Genomic DNA, 15996 nt, shown 5'->3' on the forward strand with positions numbered 1-15996 from the left:
ACAGTTTAAGATGTCCTACTTAAGAAGTGACAAATAATATTCCTTTATACCTGCTGGGAGGAAGAAGTCTGGACCCTCTGGCTGGTCTAGGATTGGTCTGATCTGTGTGTACCTTTATATCTAGCAGCTTTTTTCAGCTTGTGCAGTGACTGGACAGCGTAATACACAAAGGTCTCACATTGGGCAAGGGAATGAATGGCCAGACATCCCCTGATGGTGACTGAGTGCTCAATGCCCCATCACTACCTCCCAGCACAGTCTGAGCCCCACAAGTCCTCCTCACAGGTGCCCTGACCAATCCCTGACACAGTTCTGTGTCCTGAGAGCCATGCTGTAGTCCAGCCATGTGACACATCTACAGAAGCCCTTGCCCATGACGAGATCTTGGAGCCTGCAGCTCAAAATCAGCGGCCTTCCCAGGATCCAGCTGCTCTGCGCTTACTTTGAAACCTATGAAATTGCTTCACTAAAAAGCCAAGGCTTCTTCTGGACCCCATCGTGGGCAAGGTTGACAATGCAGGCAAAACAGATGCAAGGCAAAACACCAGCTGTGTGTCAGGCCCGAGGTTCTATGCTTCCCAGGCTCATCCACTCTTCCCAAACATCCCAAGAGGGAGGTGCAATTACTCTTACTTTTCAGGTGAAGAAGCTAAGCTCAGAGAGCTGAACTTCCCTAGGCTACAAGCCAGGTAGGTGCAAAACCCTGAGGTCAAAGCAGACACTCACTGCCTTTGGAGGCCCATTTTTATGAGGGAAGGGAGGACAGAGGAGACCATTCTTGTTCTTACCTTACTACACAGTCACTGGTCACTGGTAACATAATGTGCACAAGCTCATATTTGTTGCTCTATATTTCATTATCTGGCATCAAAAGAGAAAGGGAACACTTTCAGGTGTTCAACTCGTTGAGCATTGGGTGTCTGACTTTTGGTTTCCACTCAGGTCATGATCTCAGGGTCCTGGGATCTATCCCTGCATCAGCTCCTGGCTCAGCAAGGAGTCTTTGGATTCTCTCTCTCCCACTCCCTCTGTCCCTCCCCCTTTTCATTCTCTCTTTCTCTCAAACAAAAAAAAATCTTTTAAAAAGGAGAGAGAGAGAGAGAGAAAAGGGAGCACTTTTAGAAATATGTTTATTGGGAAAAAAAGACACCAGTAACAACCATTTTTTCTGAATTCAGATAAATGTTTTAAATGCCTGGGGTTTTTTATTTTGTTTTTGTTTTTGTTTTTTTTAAGTAATAAAAAATGGCTCTGGCAACAAGTTCCCAAGGCCTAGGATGAAAATGAAAGATGAAATAAAGACAAGCTGTAACAGGGCAGTGACCAGAGAGGTTAACCACATGATACCTCCATTTACACAGAGTGTTGACATGACCCTCAAGACAGAAGGCTCATATTTAGAGATAAGTTGAGTCATGGAAAAGTTTCTGCTTTCTGTGCCAACAGAGACTGGAGAAAGGCAGCAGAGGATGTTGAAGCAGCCGCAGGCACAGGAGACCAGCTTTGGGAAGTCTCCACCTAAGAGAGGTGTGTCCACTAACAAGCCACTAGGACTCTCTACGCCCCTCTCCCCACACATGCCTCTAAGTGAAGGCAAGAAAGTTGGTGGTGGCTAAGACAGCTTTGTCCAAACACTTGTCCTCAAAATTTGACTCTTTTACAACACTTAACAGATAGACGTTTAACAGAAAGAGGGATTCTGGTCCACTACATTTAGAAGACCCTTCCCACAATATCCCCCCACCAGGATATTCATTAAGAGAATTAGCATATTAATGACTTTGAGAAGTCCTAACATAAGCATATACCTATCAACTTTATATAATCCTTTGCTTTTAATATTTAAAAGTATTCTGCAAATACTTTTATATACAGATTCTTGTTTTTCATTTAATCTTCCACAGAACAGAGGTTTGTTCAATGGAAATGCTCTGTAACAGAAATGTAGTGGAATATTCCTTATTTCCACGGTTGCAAGGCTCCTGGGACCAGTCAGAACAGCTGCCCCTTTGCCAGCCAGATCTCTACATGGAGCTTTTCCATAGCCACAAATTGTAGTCTGAGGGAAGCAACATCCCCCCTCCCCCCCCCACCCCCATGAGCCAGCAGAAGGCCCAGTGCACCTTTATAAACAAGACAAAATTGATGCTCAAGTTTTCTGAATCACTGAAAAGGGTACTTGTTTCACCTGAATATTATTCTATACCTGTTCTACTTTCATGTAATCAAAGAGAAAAAAAATATTCCAACGCGGTATTTGGGGGATAAAAAAGAGAAAAAGAAAAAAAGAAAGAAAAGAAAAGCAAAAAAGAAGAGAAAAGGAAAGAAAGAAGAAAAAAAATATCAGTGAGAAAAGTATGTTTAAATCTCAGGTTTCTTTAATCTCATAGAAAAATGAACCTGCCAGAAAAATAGTTGCAAGGTCACAGGAGTTTGCATGGCTCCTGAACCACATTATGTATAAACAAGTACTTCTTGAAGGCTGTTGAAGGTGACCAGATTTTTACACACTGTAACTATAAAGCATAAATCATTCTAAGTAGAGATAGCTCAAACATGTTAGGTGAGTATGTCCATCTTATTTACATAGTTTCAGATGTATTTTAAGTAAGAGTAGAACACTAGGAATTTCTTCCCTGGTGTTTAAATTTAGAACATAAATTTAAGGATTGGAAAGCCTTGTAACCATAGTCATTATGTCACCCAAGCTACCTGGGAAACATAACATCTTTCATGCTTATAGGGCATGGAGTTTTACTCTTTCATAATATTCTTTGAACTGTGGAGTCAGGTTCAAATATTAATCTACATTTACCAGGAAAAAAAAATTATACCTCTAGTTTCTCATCATTGTCCACATCCTAAGCCCTAATTGAAATATCAATATCAAAAGTACCAGTACTCTCATGTTCTGACTTTAAATTGAACTAGAACAACTAAAAAGCTGTAGGGTGAAAACATTTTACATGGTAGAGTATCATGTAAGCCAAACAATTAAAATTTCTTAAGAAGTAAAATGGTCTATCATAATTTGCCCTACATATTTCAACCTAGCAAAATTAAATTAGCCATTTCCCTATCGAATGAAAAAGTAGTTCTAACACACAAATATTTTTCAGGGGTCACTTTGGATTCTATCCATTAGGCATGAACTAGATTAAGTTTCTGAGCATAACTGGTCATTTCCCATCACAGAATTTAATATCACTTATGAATAAAACCCAAATATTGTCATGGTTTTTAGGCATTTTTTTAACCATATAACTAATATAAGCATTTATTTTACAAAATCAAGATGACAGTTAGGTCATTCAATAATAATGAATTGTTTATTGTAAGCTTACAAGCTTACAATAAACTGAGCCATCCTCATTTGATTTCCTTTTTTTTTTTTTTTTTTGAGGAAAAGGATCATCTCTGTGTTTCCCATATAGCCTAAAACAATACCTTGCATATAATAGCAAGGGATCAGTGTGTTAGAGTGAAAACAATTCTTGATATACCTGGTCAAACACATATGAAATTAAGCAGAGTATGGGTGGAATGAATCTTATAAACTGGCTCCCCCCAAAACTCCAGATAAAAGGTCCTAATTCAACCTGACAGCCAATAGCTCCCTACCATGACACAACAAAGCTGCCCCAAATTATCAAGGAGTCATAATCCCCTATTAATTTCTCTGCCATCATAAGACAGATTCAGAGAGTAAAAACTCTAGTGGAGCCCACAACCTTTCTAGGTAGCTAGAAGCTGCAGGGAAAAGATGGCTTTCTCCTGGAACAGGTTTTGTTGCTCATGTGACAAATACGACCTTACATAAATCCTCTCCTCCCATCTGTGTTCTAGCTGACTCAACTTCAAAATCCAGGCAATGCTGCCACACTGCGTTATCAGTCTCCCAATGACATGACAGAGGGCTGTGTTCTGGTAGCCAGCTTGAATTAGGCACTGTAGGAATCAAATGACGCAAATGTTCCTAACAATAGATTTCTGAAACTAAGATCACTCTGGTTTATTCATAGAATCTAGAATCATAGAATATTGAATGTGAAGGACTTGTATACATCACTAATTTAACTCACTCCATTCAAAAAGGAAGAAAACAGGGGTGCCTGGGTGGCTCAGTTCATTTAGCATCCAACTCTTGATTTCAGCTGAGGTCATGGTCCCAGCATTGTGAGATAGAGCCCCAAGATTCTCTCTCTCCTTCTGCACCTCCCCTCTTTTCTCTCTCTCTCTCTCTCAAAAAAAAAAAGGAAGAAAACAAAGTCCTTCAAAATGAAGGGATTCATCTGGGGTCTCAGAGGTAATTCAAGGCACAGCTATGGAACCAGGGCTCCATCCTTTAAAACTCTGGGTCTTTTCCACCACCAAATTTTAACAAAATTTCCTACAAAGTTTGTACTGTTGCATATGAAAGAATTATTCTAAGATTGACAAAGAGGCATTGATAAAAATGTAACTAATGATGTACTGATTTAGGCTTCTTTTTAATCCATCAACCCATTTATAGATCTTTGGCTTTTGTTTTTTTGTGTGTATCCACAGAAAGGTACAGACATCCAGAAGAGACACACACCCACATTCAGACATTCCTATTTGGGGCTTGCACATGTGGGTGGCTAGTTGCCTGAGCATGAAGAATTCCTTCAATTGGAAATAGATATCTTTGAAGAAATCTGACAAACCGATCCCTTCTCTCATGTCAAACTAAAAACCAGTGCATCAGTGATCATTATGATCACACGGTCTGCCCAGCCAAGAATCCATTCTTTACACAGTGGTAAGAATAATACTACCAGTCACTCAGAAGGGAAGTCCTTCATTCAGGAATCCAAGGATATTTACTCAGACATTTCTTTGGAAACATCTAAGAGCTATAGAATCTATTTCAAAATGCAAATTGAAATTTCCTCCCTGAATTTATGTTTAGAGGAAATAAAACTTCACATTTCTTCTTCTCTAGTACCATCGTGCTGCTGGTTATGTAGTTTACCTCTTGCCGTTTTATAGGGAGCTATGTTGTAGTGAAGAAGTTAGTTCTATATGTATTTCTATTCAGGTATGTTGCTGCTGTTTAAAAAAAAAAAAAAAAAAGAACCAACAGTAACGAAATACTGTGCAGACTGGAAATGACATGGCAATTACAAGCCCAGTTTGGGCTGATTTAGCTCTATCTTCCCATCTCCAGAGTCATCGAGAAGGTTATGACTGGCTATTGCTCCAAGTGTCCTAGAGCTCCAGGTCTGACCCCACCAAGACTGCAAGTGCAAGAACAGACTAAAGCAGTGTTGGCATAGTTCGGGGTCCTCCATCTTCAAACTCCACAACCAATATTACTCAACTCCCTTTCTTAGGATTCCTTTCCTTTCCTTTCCTTTAAACAGAAGTTCATTCTCCTTTCCCTGAGTTCCTAATTACATAGATGTTTGGTCCCATCATTCTTATTTGCACTATACTGCCTTGTACTATTTTTTGGCAACTTATACCCCCAACATTTTTCCTCTGCCCTTTTTTTTGTTTGTTTAAGATGTTATTTATTCATGAGAGACACACATACGGGGGGGGCGGGGGGGGCAAAGGGAGAAGCAGGCTCCATGCAGAGAGCCCGACGTGGGACTCGATCCTGGGTCTCCAGGATCAGGCCCTGGGCTGAAGGCAGCGCTAAACCGCTGAGCCACCCGGGCTGCCCCCTTTTTTTTTTTAAGCTTTTCCTGACCTCCCCAGTAAAGGAGCTAGCTCAGACCTCAGAATTCCTGTCTGACAGCAGGACAGACTCATATAATGTGTGCATAACCCCTAATTCCTCCGCATATCCATCCGCCTCTCTGCCAATCCCTTGAAGGCAAAGACAACACTGTAATGTATCGTTGAGTCTTTAAACATTATAATACTTCTCAGCACAAAATAAATATTTGTTTGTAATCAAACAAACTGATTCATTGATACCGTAAGTTCCTGCAGAGGCAGCCCTCACTAACTGGCTAATTTTCTGTTTTGTCGCTCCGTGACTGCTGTCCTCAGGGTAGCTGTCCCTTTTTCCTGTCATCATCCTGTATCAGTCACAGTCAATGAGAACGAGTAGTCTAGATGGGCACATGGATGTGAACATTGTTGTGAGTGCAGATGAAGTCAGGAATGCCGGCCTTATACACGAGAAGCAGAAATGCTAAGCTTATATATGAAGTGGTCACTTGGATTAGTGAAATGGTCACTTGGATTAGGATATGGGGAGTTTACATTCTTTCTCCCCTCACACAAAGAACAATGCTTCTCTGCCTGCGCTGGCCACATATCCAGAACAAAATGGTACAATGACTGTTCAGCTGCCTCACTTGATCAAACATTTCAGCAGCCTGGTGGTCAGACAGTTGAGGAGTAAGCAGGAGATGTAAAGCATCCTTTTTTTACTGAGGACCCTGGCTCATTTGAGAGGGATTTGTTGGAGAATCCATTCCCCAAACAGCTTGTTTTGTTTGGTTTGGCTTCCTTTGTATGTAGGCTGATTGTCTTAAACTGCCAAAGTAGGAAATAAATGGCATTAAAAATGTGTTCCTATGAAGAAGCAAATGATCTCTTTTACCCTAATATTCATCAGAGATTTCCTGAAATTTTGAAAACAACACAAAACCATCAGTGACTTTCCGGTGATTCTTCCCTTGAACTGAGTCTAATTTCAGGTTCTTTCTCCCTGCACTTTAAAGTTGCTAATGTCTGTAGCAGTATGCGCTATCACACCAGCTTTAATTCAGGTGCAGCTAAAATTAGAGGTAAACTTACTGGTTAAGTGGTCTCATATCACATATCACACCGAAGCTCAAAGTAGACACTTAGGGCTACATTTTTAAAAGGGCTCTCCAAATTTGCATTGACAAAACCCTCATTGGTATGCATGAGCAGCTGTCTGGTTACCCACCCCACCCAATGCAAGCTGGTGACTTCCTTATCAAAGGCTATACAAATCTGGGGCTAGGACTATAATTGCAAATTGATAAAACATTGAAACATTGACTACAAAATGCAACCAGCATGCCCTTACCCATTGTTGCTAGAATGAGCTATATCAACTATCAACCCTTCACACAATATGTGAACTTCTCTGCGATGCCTGCCTTTATTCTAACTCAGTGGTGAGATGGATGTTCTCATTCGATCAAGTATCATCACCAGACCATAACAGAAGCAACTCCTCTGACACCAAACCCAGCAGCTGGGGAATAAAGCACAAACAACCTAAATCTTCAGAGGCTGATTTGTAAACCAAATGATCTAACAAAATAGATATAATTTTTCCCCTCATTCACTCACTCTCCGGATGAAGATTGTTATGGGCTGAATATTTGCTCCCCTCCCTGCAAACTCATGTGTTGAAGCCCTAACCTCCAATATAAGGGCATTTGGAAGTGGGGTCACCCTTTGGGACCTAATTAGAGTTAGATGAGGTCATGAGAGTAGGGCCCTCATGACGAAATCCTTATTTAGGAAGACACACCAGAGAGCTTGCTTGCTCTCTCTCTCCTTGCCATGGGAGGACACGGTGAGGGGCACCTGGGTGGTTCAGTTGGTTGAGCATCTGCCTTTTGCTCAGGTCATGATCCTGGGGTCCTGGGATCAAGTCCCACATCAGGCTCCCTAATGGAAGTCTGCTTCTGTGTCTCTGCCTCTCTCTGTGTGTCTCTCATGAATAAATAAATAAAATCTTTAAAAAAAATTAAAAGGACATGGTGAGAAGGGCAGCCATCTGCAAGGAAGGAGAGAGCTCTTACAGGAAATCAAACTACCTAGCCCTTGATCTCCGACTTCCCAACCTCCACAACTGTGAGAAAATAAATTCCTGTTGTTGAAGTCACCTGGCCTATGGTATTTCCTTACGGAAGCGCGAGTTGACTGAGACAAAGAAATAATGGTAGAAGTGACCATATATACAAATACATAAGTAAATACTGACATTATAGCTGCGGTGGGATAGGTATCACTGAATGGCTCCATGTGGATTTAGATCCAGCTGCACACCATTAACTACACTTGCGGTGTATGTCTTCAGCTGGCGAAAGTTTCTCTATTTAGCCCATTTGGAAAAGGTATTCCCTTTGGGGAACTATTTAATAAGTCAAAGGCATAACAGAAACAGTGTTGACCTCATTAACATAAGCTCCCTTTTCCTGTTTATAACTTGCCCATAAACCTTCATAACTGCTCAGTAAGAAAACCGTCTGGATGATAATAGTACTCAGAGGGGGTGTTGTTTGCAGATCAGTGAAGCCAGGCCACATGTCCCTCCACCAAAGAGCTTTAAAAGTGCTACTCTTGGTGAAAACAGAGCTTACTTTAAAAATTATTGACATATCAAGACCACTATATAGAGGAGAATGTGAGTGATACAGAATATAGAAGAGACTTTTCTTTATAACATCTTAACATGGGCTTACACAGGCCTGCAATTCTAAAATGCAATCGGTTGCAAGGCTCACCTTATATCCAAATTTGCTTTTGAACACACCCACATGTACAAAGTTATACCCATGGAAAGTGATACCTTTCCTAAAAATAATGATCCTAATAATCAGTGTTATGTGAAAAATGTGTCATAAAATTGTATAAATGAGTGACATTTATATCTTAATTATCTTTTCTGTGTGTGTATATGTGTGTGTGTTGGAAAGTAAGGAAGAAGGGGATAAACTTTATTCTTTAAATTTGCTCTTATGATCTCTGAAGTATTGATAAGATGTGCAGCACACACACAGGTGAGGAGGAGATACAGTGAGATGACAAAATAGAAGGTTACAGAGGGTAAAAAAAATGAATCAAAAGGGAATAGTTTGGATACATGGGCGGCTCAGTTGGTTGAGCGTCTGCCTTCCGCTCAGCTCATGATCTCAGGGTCCTGGGATCAAGCCCCACATTGAGCTCTCTGCTCAGCAGGGAGTCTGCATCTCTCTCTCTCTCTCTCTCTCTCTCTTCTCTCTCTTTCTCTCAAATAAATAAGTAAATAAATCTTTAAAAAGGGGGGCCATTTCTTCTTTAATCCATACTGTCTCACTAGCAAATAATACTAACTTCAGTTTATTCTCAAAGATATATTAAATGCACTCTCCCAAGCATCTCATATCTTTTTTGTGTTGATTAAATACCTACATTGAGTGTTCTATGGAACCTAAGCAATTCAGTGTATATACCATCCAAGTTAGAGTACCGAATTAATTGAAGTTAATTATGAAGTATGAAAACTACTGCCATATATATATAGTCTTTTAGAAGTAAGTGAGGATCACCTTCACATAGTAGTGAACATCAGTGTCACTAAGGGTGGGTCAACAGGATGTGCTTCCTGTGTCTCACCCCTGAAACAGTCTTTCTAAAAATGACTGATGTGAGCCTAGTCGAATTTTTAGATCTGATTTTCAGTGAATAGAACAGCAGCCATGAGATGGACAATAAGCAAGGAAGCAATCTGAGAAATCCAGCTGATAGAACTTTCTGCAGGATAACCAGCCAGCTCTACTCAACAGGCATATGGCACAAGGGAAAGAGCAAAAGGAAGGTGCACCGAGTCCTCAGGAAAGGCTGTTAAGATACAACAACCAAATATTATGTGTGGACCTGAACTGGATCCTACTTGAAACACACCAACATTAACCGGTATTAAAGGTTAATGTAAGGATGCCTGGGTGGCTCAGTGGTTGAGCGTCTGACTTTGGCTCAGGGCTCAGTCCTGGGATCGAGTCCCACATCAGGCCCCCTGCATGGAGCCTGCTTCTCCCTCTGCCTGTGTCTCTGCCTCTCTCTGTGTGTCTCTCGTGAATAAATAAATAAAATCTTTTAAAAAAAGGCTATTGTAGCAAATTTCAATATGAAACGGATGTTAGTAAGAATGTCCCTGTAATAATGTAATGGTTATTTAGGGAAAATGTCTTTATTTTTGGAGAATGCCTTCAAAAGTATTTAGGGATGAAATATCATAAGGCCTATAACTTATTTTAGATATTTCAGCAAAAAATGTATAAAGCAAATACAATGAAAGACATACAATTACTAAATTTAGCTCATGAATACATAGTTATTCCTTATACTATTGTCTTTACTTTCCTATAGGTTTGAAAGTTATGAAAGCAAATGAATCTACATTAACAACTAACAGAGTCTTACAGAGATGACATTCTTTCAGTCTTTTTAAAATATTAAATAAAAGAATGTCACAAATGCACCTAAAGATCTATTAGTAGAGAATTGACCTAGTAAAAATAATTATTGTAAAATGTGAATCCTCGCTTTATTGTTTGGTTGTAACTTAACAGCTGGGCTCACTAGTAAATTAGGAGGAACATAACTCTTTCCTCAAAACATTATTGGGAGAATCAAAAGAAGCAATCACGTTTTATAGATTATATGTTGCTCTTTATAATCATAACTTATACAAATTCCACTTATAACCCGAACTTCTAGGACTTGGTTCTTACCTGGCAGTCAATTTCCTAATTGCAATGAACTTGTTAGTCCTTGACTCAGAAGAAGAAGCGTACTCCTAGATTCACCATTCTAAACATTCACACCTTCAAATACATATCCTATATTTTCTATCATCTGGCAAGGAACCAAGCATAGTACCTTATTCTCAATAAAAGCTACCATATACAGGTCACATATAAAGTAATTTATGGTCACGGAAGACTGTTCTCTTGGCATATATTTTAATTTCTCCCCAACTTACTGTACATCCTTTCTGAACACTGTTGTGATCAAAGACGAACATTATCAAATCAAAAGAGACCACTGTCTCTGCAGCTTACAGGGGTATCTGGCAAGAGATCAAGAGTCCACATATGAAACTCTGTGTTTTGCAGGTTTGGGGAACACCCGGCAGATGTTCACTTCTAAAAATTCTACATCTCCTCATCTCTCTGCCTTAATTATTTGAACCCCATCCTTTTCTGTTATATTACTGCTGAGGTGAATTTTTTATATAACTGATTGTGTGGCAAATGACTTAATACAAGTGGCCAAGTTTCTCAGAAATTCTTTTTTCTTTTTTTTCTTTCTAGTTTTTCAGAAATTAATTTTTCTTCTAGAACACAGAGGTACAGGGACTTTAAATGTTCCTCCTGCTATTAAAAAAAAATAGGCAAATTACCAAATCATAGATAATGAAATGCATTACAAGAAAAAATTAAGTATTTAAAAATTGAAGTGAACCACCAAGGAATATTAAGAACTTAGAATCTTGAATTTAAAATGGACGTTGGTCTAGAGGATTCAGGAAATGTTGCTTACGATGTACAGATGGATATCGAATTCTGTGTTTGACAAAGTTTCCAGTACTCATACTCCTCTTATTCTCATTCAAAGTAGGCTCCTCCCAATTCCCATGGAGCCCAAGTAGGTCAAAGAGATCTTGCTGGTAAATAGAACAAAACAAGCCCTCACCTCTAGCAGGGGCCTAGCCCAGCCTTGAGCAAGCACCTTAGAAGGCAGGTATGAGCAAAGAGAGCCTGAAACAGCCACCTACATACCTCTCCTAGGTCTCCCATAATACCAACAAGGCAAGGAGAAGATTTGGAGACAATACTATTGCCCACTCCACCCACCTGCCCAAGATGGGTAGAGAATTAGCTATGAATTTGGAGTATGATTCTTGCCAGACATTTGCCATGGCAAGGGGCAGAAGGAGCTCATAACAGAGTATGCAGGATGCTCAATTTGACTCCAGGAGCCAGGTGGATAATATCATTGAACTTCAAAGAGTACATGAGAACTGACACAGGGCACCTGCCTGGTTAGCAGGTGGCCCAGGAAGGAGCCCAGAGCAGTCATGGTGCATCGGGTAGGAGCAATAATGTGTTCCTTCAGCTGGGGTTGCATAAGAGCCAGAGCCTGGGAACCACAGCCCCAGGGAGAAGAGGTGTTTCCACAGAAGCCAACAAGGACAGGAGCAAGCTAGCCTGCAAAGCTGATACTTCCTCCTTGTTGCCATGGGACTTCTGACTCCTGGGAGAGGAAAATTCACTGACTAGGATTTTAAAATAACTTAGCAGTTTGGGAAAAAATGGTCTCAATTCTGGAGAAACATGGCCACCTTTCTGCACATCTGAGTTTTGCCTATAAATTTCAATCCCACTACCAACCACTCAGAACGTCGTGCCTGATTCTCTGCTTCAGACTTAGGGAGGCATGCTTTCTCAGTTCCTCAAGGCAAGAGAACTCAAAACTGCTAATGAAGAGCTACATTCTTTCCCCTGTTCTTTAGCAAGATTTTCACAGGGTAAACCTTCTAATCCAGCTTCCCTGGCTTTCAGGACCATGTAAAATTGTCAGCGCCTGCCATTGTAATGTGTTTTAACACAGCAGGCTCATGCAAGGTGGCAGCTGGAAGCAGGTGTAAGATGGGGGCTGGGTTGGCCAACTTCTAAGGAAAACCAAGGTTTTCCTGGCAAAGAATCTAAAAGCAAAGGTACACTGCCATCTCCAGACTACACCAAAACCAGGAAACCACTTTTGACCTTAGTACTCAGAGTAGGATCAAGGAGTATAGTAGGATTCAATCATCCACAGCAACCCACCAGAGAAGATAGAATTCAGAGCAATAACCTAGACTGAGAGAAAAGGAAAGCAAGGTATTTTGTAAACCTTTTTTATTCTTAAAAAAAAAAAAAAGAAAAGAAACAGAATTATAGTGTTATTCTAAACAAACAGAATCAGATAATAGGATTTTTCTAACATCTGATGTTGACCACTTACACTCAACAACAACAACAAAAATTAAACTATCTCTCACGGATTTAATAAAATATGTATCTGTGAAAATAAAATACATACTAAATTATAATTTACTTGTGAAGCATCCAAAGACTGAGAGAGTTTACTATGTATAATCAAACCTGTCTGAAAAAATTAGGAACAGATATAAATCATCAAAAAGAAATTTGAACCCGCAGAGATAATGAATGATGGTGAACACAGATTTTTATCAAATATGTCAGTAACTTTAATTAATATGCTGCATTAAAAATAAAACAAAAATCTAGGAGAAACAAATATTTTCAGAGAAATATTCAAGACAGAGGCAAAATGTTGGGGGATCCCTGGGTGGCTCAGCAGTATAGTGCCTGCCTTCAGCCCAGGGTGTGATCCTGGAGTCCCGGGATCGAGTCCCGCATCAAACTGCCTTCATGGAGCCTGCTTCTCCCTCTGCCCGTGTCTCTGCCCCTCCCCCCGTCTCTCTCATGAATAAATAAATAAAATCTTTTTTAAAAAAAAGAGAGCTACAGAGGCAAAATATGATGGGTCTTGTGTTCAGGAGTAGAAAAAGTACAGAAATACCCATAATTATTAACAGTGATTCTCAATGGAGTCTAAATGGGAATATACTTTGGAAGAAATCATTTTGTAAGTAAAAACTGAAATTGCTTCCCAAAAAGTTTGCTTTATATAGGGTAAAAACAATAAGCAAAGAAAAATCTTCAAAATATCTTTTGTGCTATTCCAGTTTTTGTTGTTGTTGTTGTTGTTGTTGTTGTTTTAGTAGGCACACACAACATGGCGCTTGAACTCACAACCCTGAAATCAAGAGTCACATATTGCTCTACCAACTAAGCCAGCCAGGCACCCCATAGCCTCATCATTCTGGTCTGTTGCTTTTTTTCAGAACACATTGAATCTCCACCTCTGAAATCACAATCAACCTGTGAAAAACCCAATCATTCCCCCCTAACATGAGGGTGGAGACTTGCTACTAAATGCAGTTTCTTAAAACTGCACTGTCAAAGTTTTAGTCTCAAGACACCTCTACATGCCGAAAAAAATTATCTGGGCCTCAAAGAGTTTTGTATATGTGGATTATATCTGTCACAATTATATTATATATATTATATTATATCTGTTACAATATTAGAAGCTAAAATTTAAAAGTTTAAATGTATTTGTTTACTTATTTAAAACAAATGGTGCAAAACTCATTTTTAAATGATGTATTTTTATGAAAAATAATTATATGTCCTAAAGAAATGATAATTTGTGAGAAAATGGCCATGTTCTTTACATTTTTATAAATTTCTTTAATGTCTGCTTAATAGAAACATACACAGGTCCATATTCAATCTGTTGAGTTATGCTGCTCTTGATGAAGTATATGAAAGGTATTTGACTTGACAGATATATACTTGAGGAAAGGAGGAGTATTTTTAATATCCCTTTCAGATAACTGTAGATATATTTTAAAACTACACCAAAACTCAATTTTTTTTAGTTTACTTACAATGTGGAATCTTATATCATGTAAATAAACATTTTTACTCTATACATTAAAATATGTTGGTTTATCTCATACACTGAAGAGTTCTTTTACCATACATGGTTTTGTGACACCATTCATTAATATTTTAGAAAATACTGGTTGACTGAGTTATGCTGATCTTCTAAATATTCCACATTTCATGATACAATACCAAAAAGTCACATTTTTAATATCACCGTTGGGCTCATCAGAAAAAAATCTTTAAGAATTGGAAAGCTCTCAAGCTCATGACAGATACAATTTTTCAAAACTTCAAATTTTCACTTGAGATTTTAAATTTTCTCCTTGGAAATGAATACTATAGTTTGTTTTTGAATTGACATTTGCAAGAATATATCTGGGAAATACACAAATTTGAGCAACCATAGTTGGTGTGGCAGTGAGTCTTTCAAGGAAAAATGGCATGTCATGCAAAAAGCCAGTATAGCTCAGTTCACAACTTAATTCAACCTCAAGACAACATCAGTACAGGGATGCCTGGGGGCTCAGTGGTTGAGCGTCTGCCTGGCTCAGGTGGTAATCCCGGGGTCCTGGGATCAGGTTCTCTATCAGGGTCCCCACATGGAGCCTGCTTCTCCCTCTGTCTATGTCTCTGCCTCTCTCTGTCTCTCATGAGTAAATAAATAAAATCTTTAAAGAAAAAAGACAACCTCAGTATAAAGCAGAAATGCTTTATGAATACTTCCCATTTTGTCATACAAAATATTAAAAGGATGTTTACCGAAGGGTCAAAATTTAATAAAATTAATAAATTATATTCCTTCATTAAAGACATTTTTTCTAAAAAAAAATAATTAAGAGAAACTAGTTGTTTTTTTTTTTCTTTTTAAATGCAAAGACTACAAGGACCTCTTGAGTTTGAGGCCACTGCCTTAGTTAATGTTAAGATGCTAAACCTTTTACCCACCATTTCTTTTTCACCATCACTGCAAACTCAGTACCATGTAAAAGGCAAATAATATTTTGGACCTATTATAAAAATAATTTTGAAATTGCAGACCCTCTGAATATATCTCAGGGGCCACTAAAGATGGATAGATCACTCTTTGAGAACCATTGCCCTTAAAAAAAAAGAAAAACAGAATGACAAGGAGTAGGCCCTTATAAACATCTGCTAAGTGAATAAAGAAGCTGTAAATGTGGGATATTCTAAGTGCATTAAGGACCACTCATCAGTAAAATCTGCCAAATAAGTAATGCTTTCCCACCAGTGAATACCTCTCAGAAACTGAACAGGAAAGGCCCAAATTGGACCAGTGATGCAATGGTGAGAGAAAGATGTGAGGAGCCAAGGGGTGTTTAGAAATAAGTGGCAGATTTAAAAAGAAGAAGAAAAAGAAAAAAAAGAAAGAAAGAAAGAAAGAAAGAAAGAAGAAGAAGGAAGAAGGAAGAAGAAGAAGAAGAAAGAAAGAAAGAAAGAAAGAAAGAAAGAAAGAAAGAAAGAAAGAAAGAAAATCAAAGAATCCAGGTGAACCTGGACTGAACAAATCAGTGTTGAATCAATAGTCTTTTCTAGAAGGGCCTTTTATATTGTTTAAAGTGTACCTTAAAATATTTCAGCATGGATAGTGTATTACAGTTACAGATTAGTTTTCATGTATATCCTCAGGGCAATTAGTTAACAATGGACATATTTTAATTAGGATACCCACTACAGAGTGTTTAGTTAACATCTGAAAGACTAATCCAGAGTCCACACTCCAGAG

The 15996-nt window shown here is 38.9% G+C and overlaps 1 non-coding gene across 1 annotated transcript; it reads left to right on the forward strand.

Annotated features, from left to right (window-relative positions):
• The first annotated feature begins 9665 nt into the window (after positions 1 to 9665).
• Positions 9666 to 9740, forward strand: TRNAQ-UUG. The gene has a single exon. It is a non-coding gene; the product is annotated as a tRNA-Gln (tRNA).
• The last annotated feature ends 6256 nt before the right edge of the window (positions 9741 to 15996 follow it).

This window comes from Vulpes lagopus, chromosome 10 (genome assembly GCF_018345385.1).
Source record: "Vulpes lagopus strain Blue_001 chromosome 10, ASM1834538v1, whole genome shotgun sequence".
Classification (NCBI taxonomy): Eukaryota; Metazoa; Chordata; class Mammalia; order Carnivora; family Canidae; genus Vulpes; species Vulpes lagopus.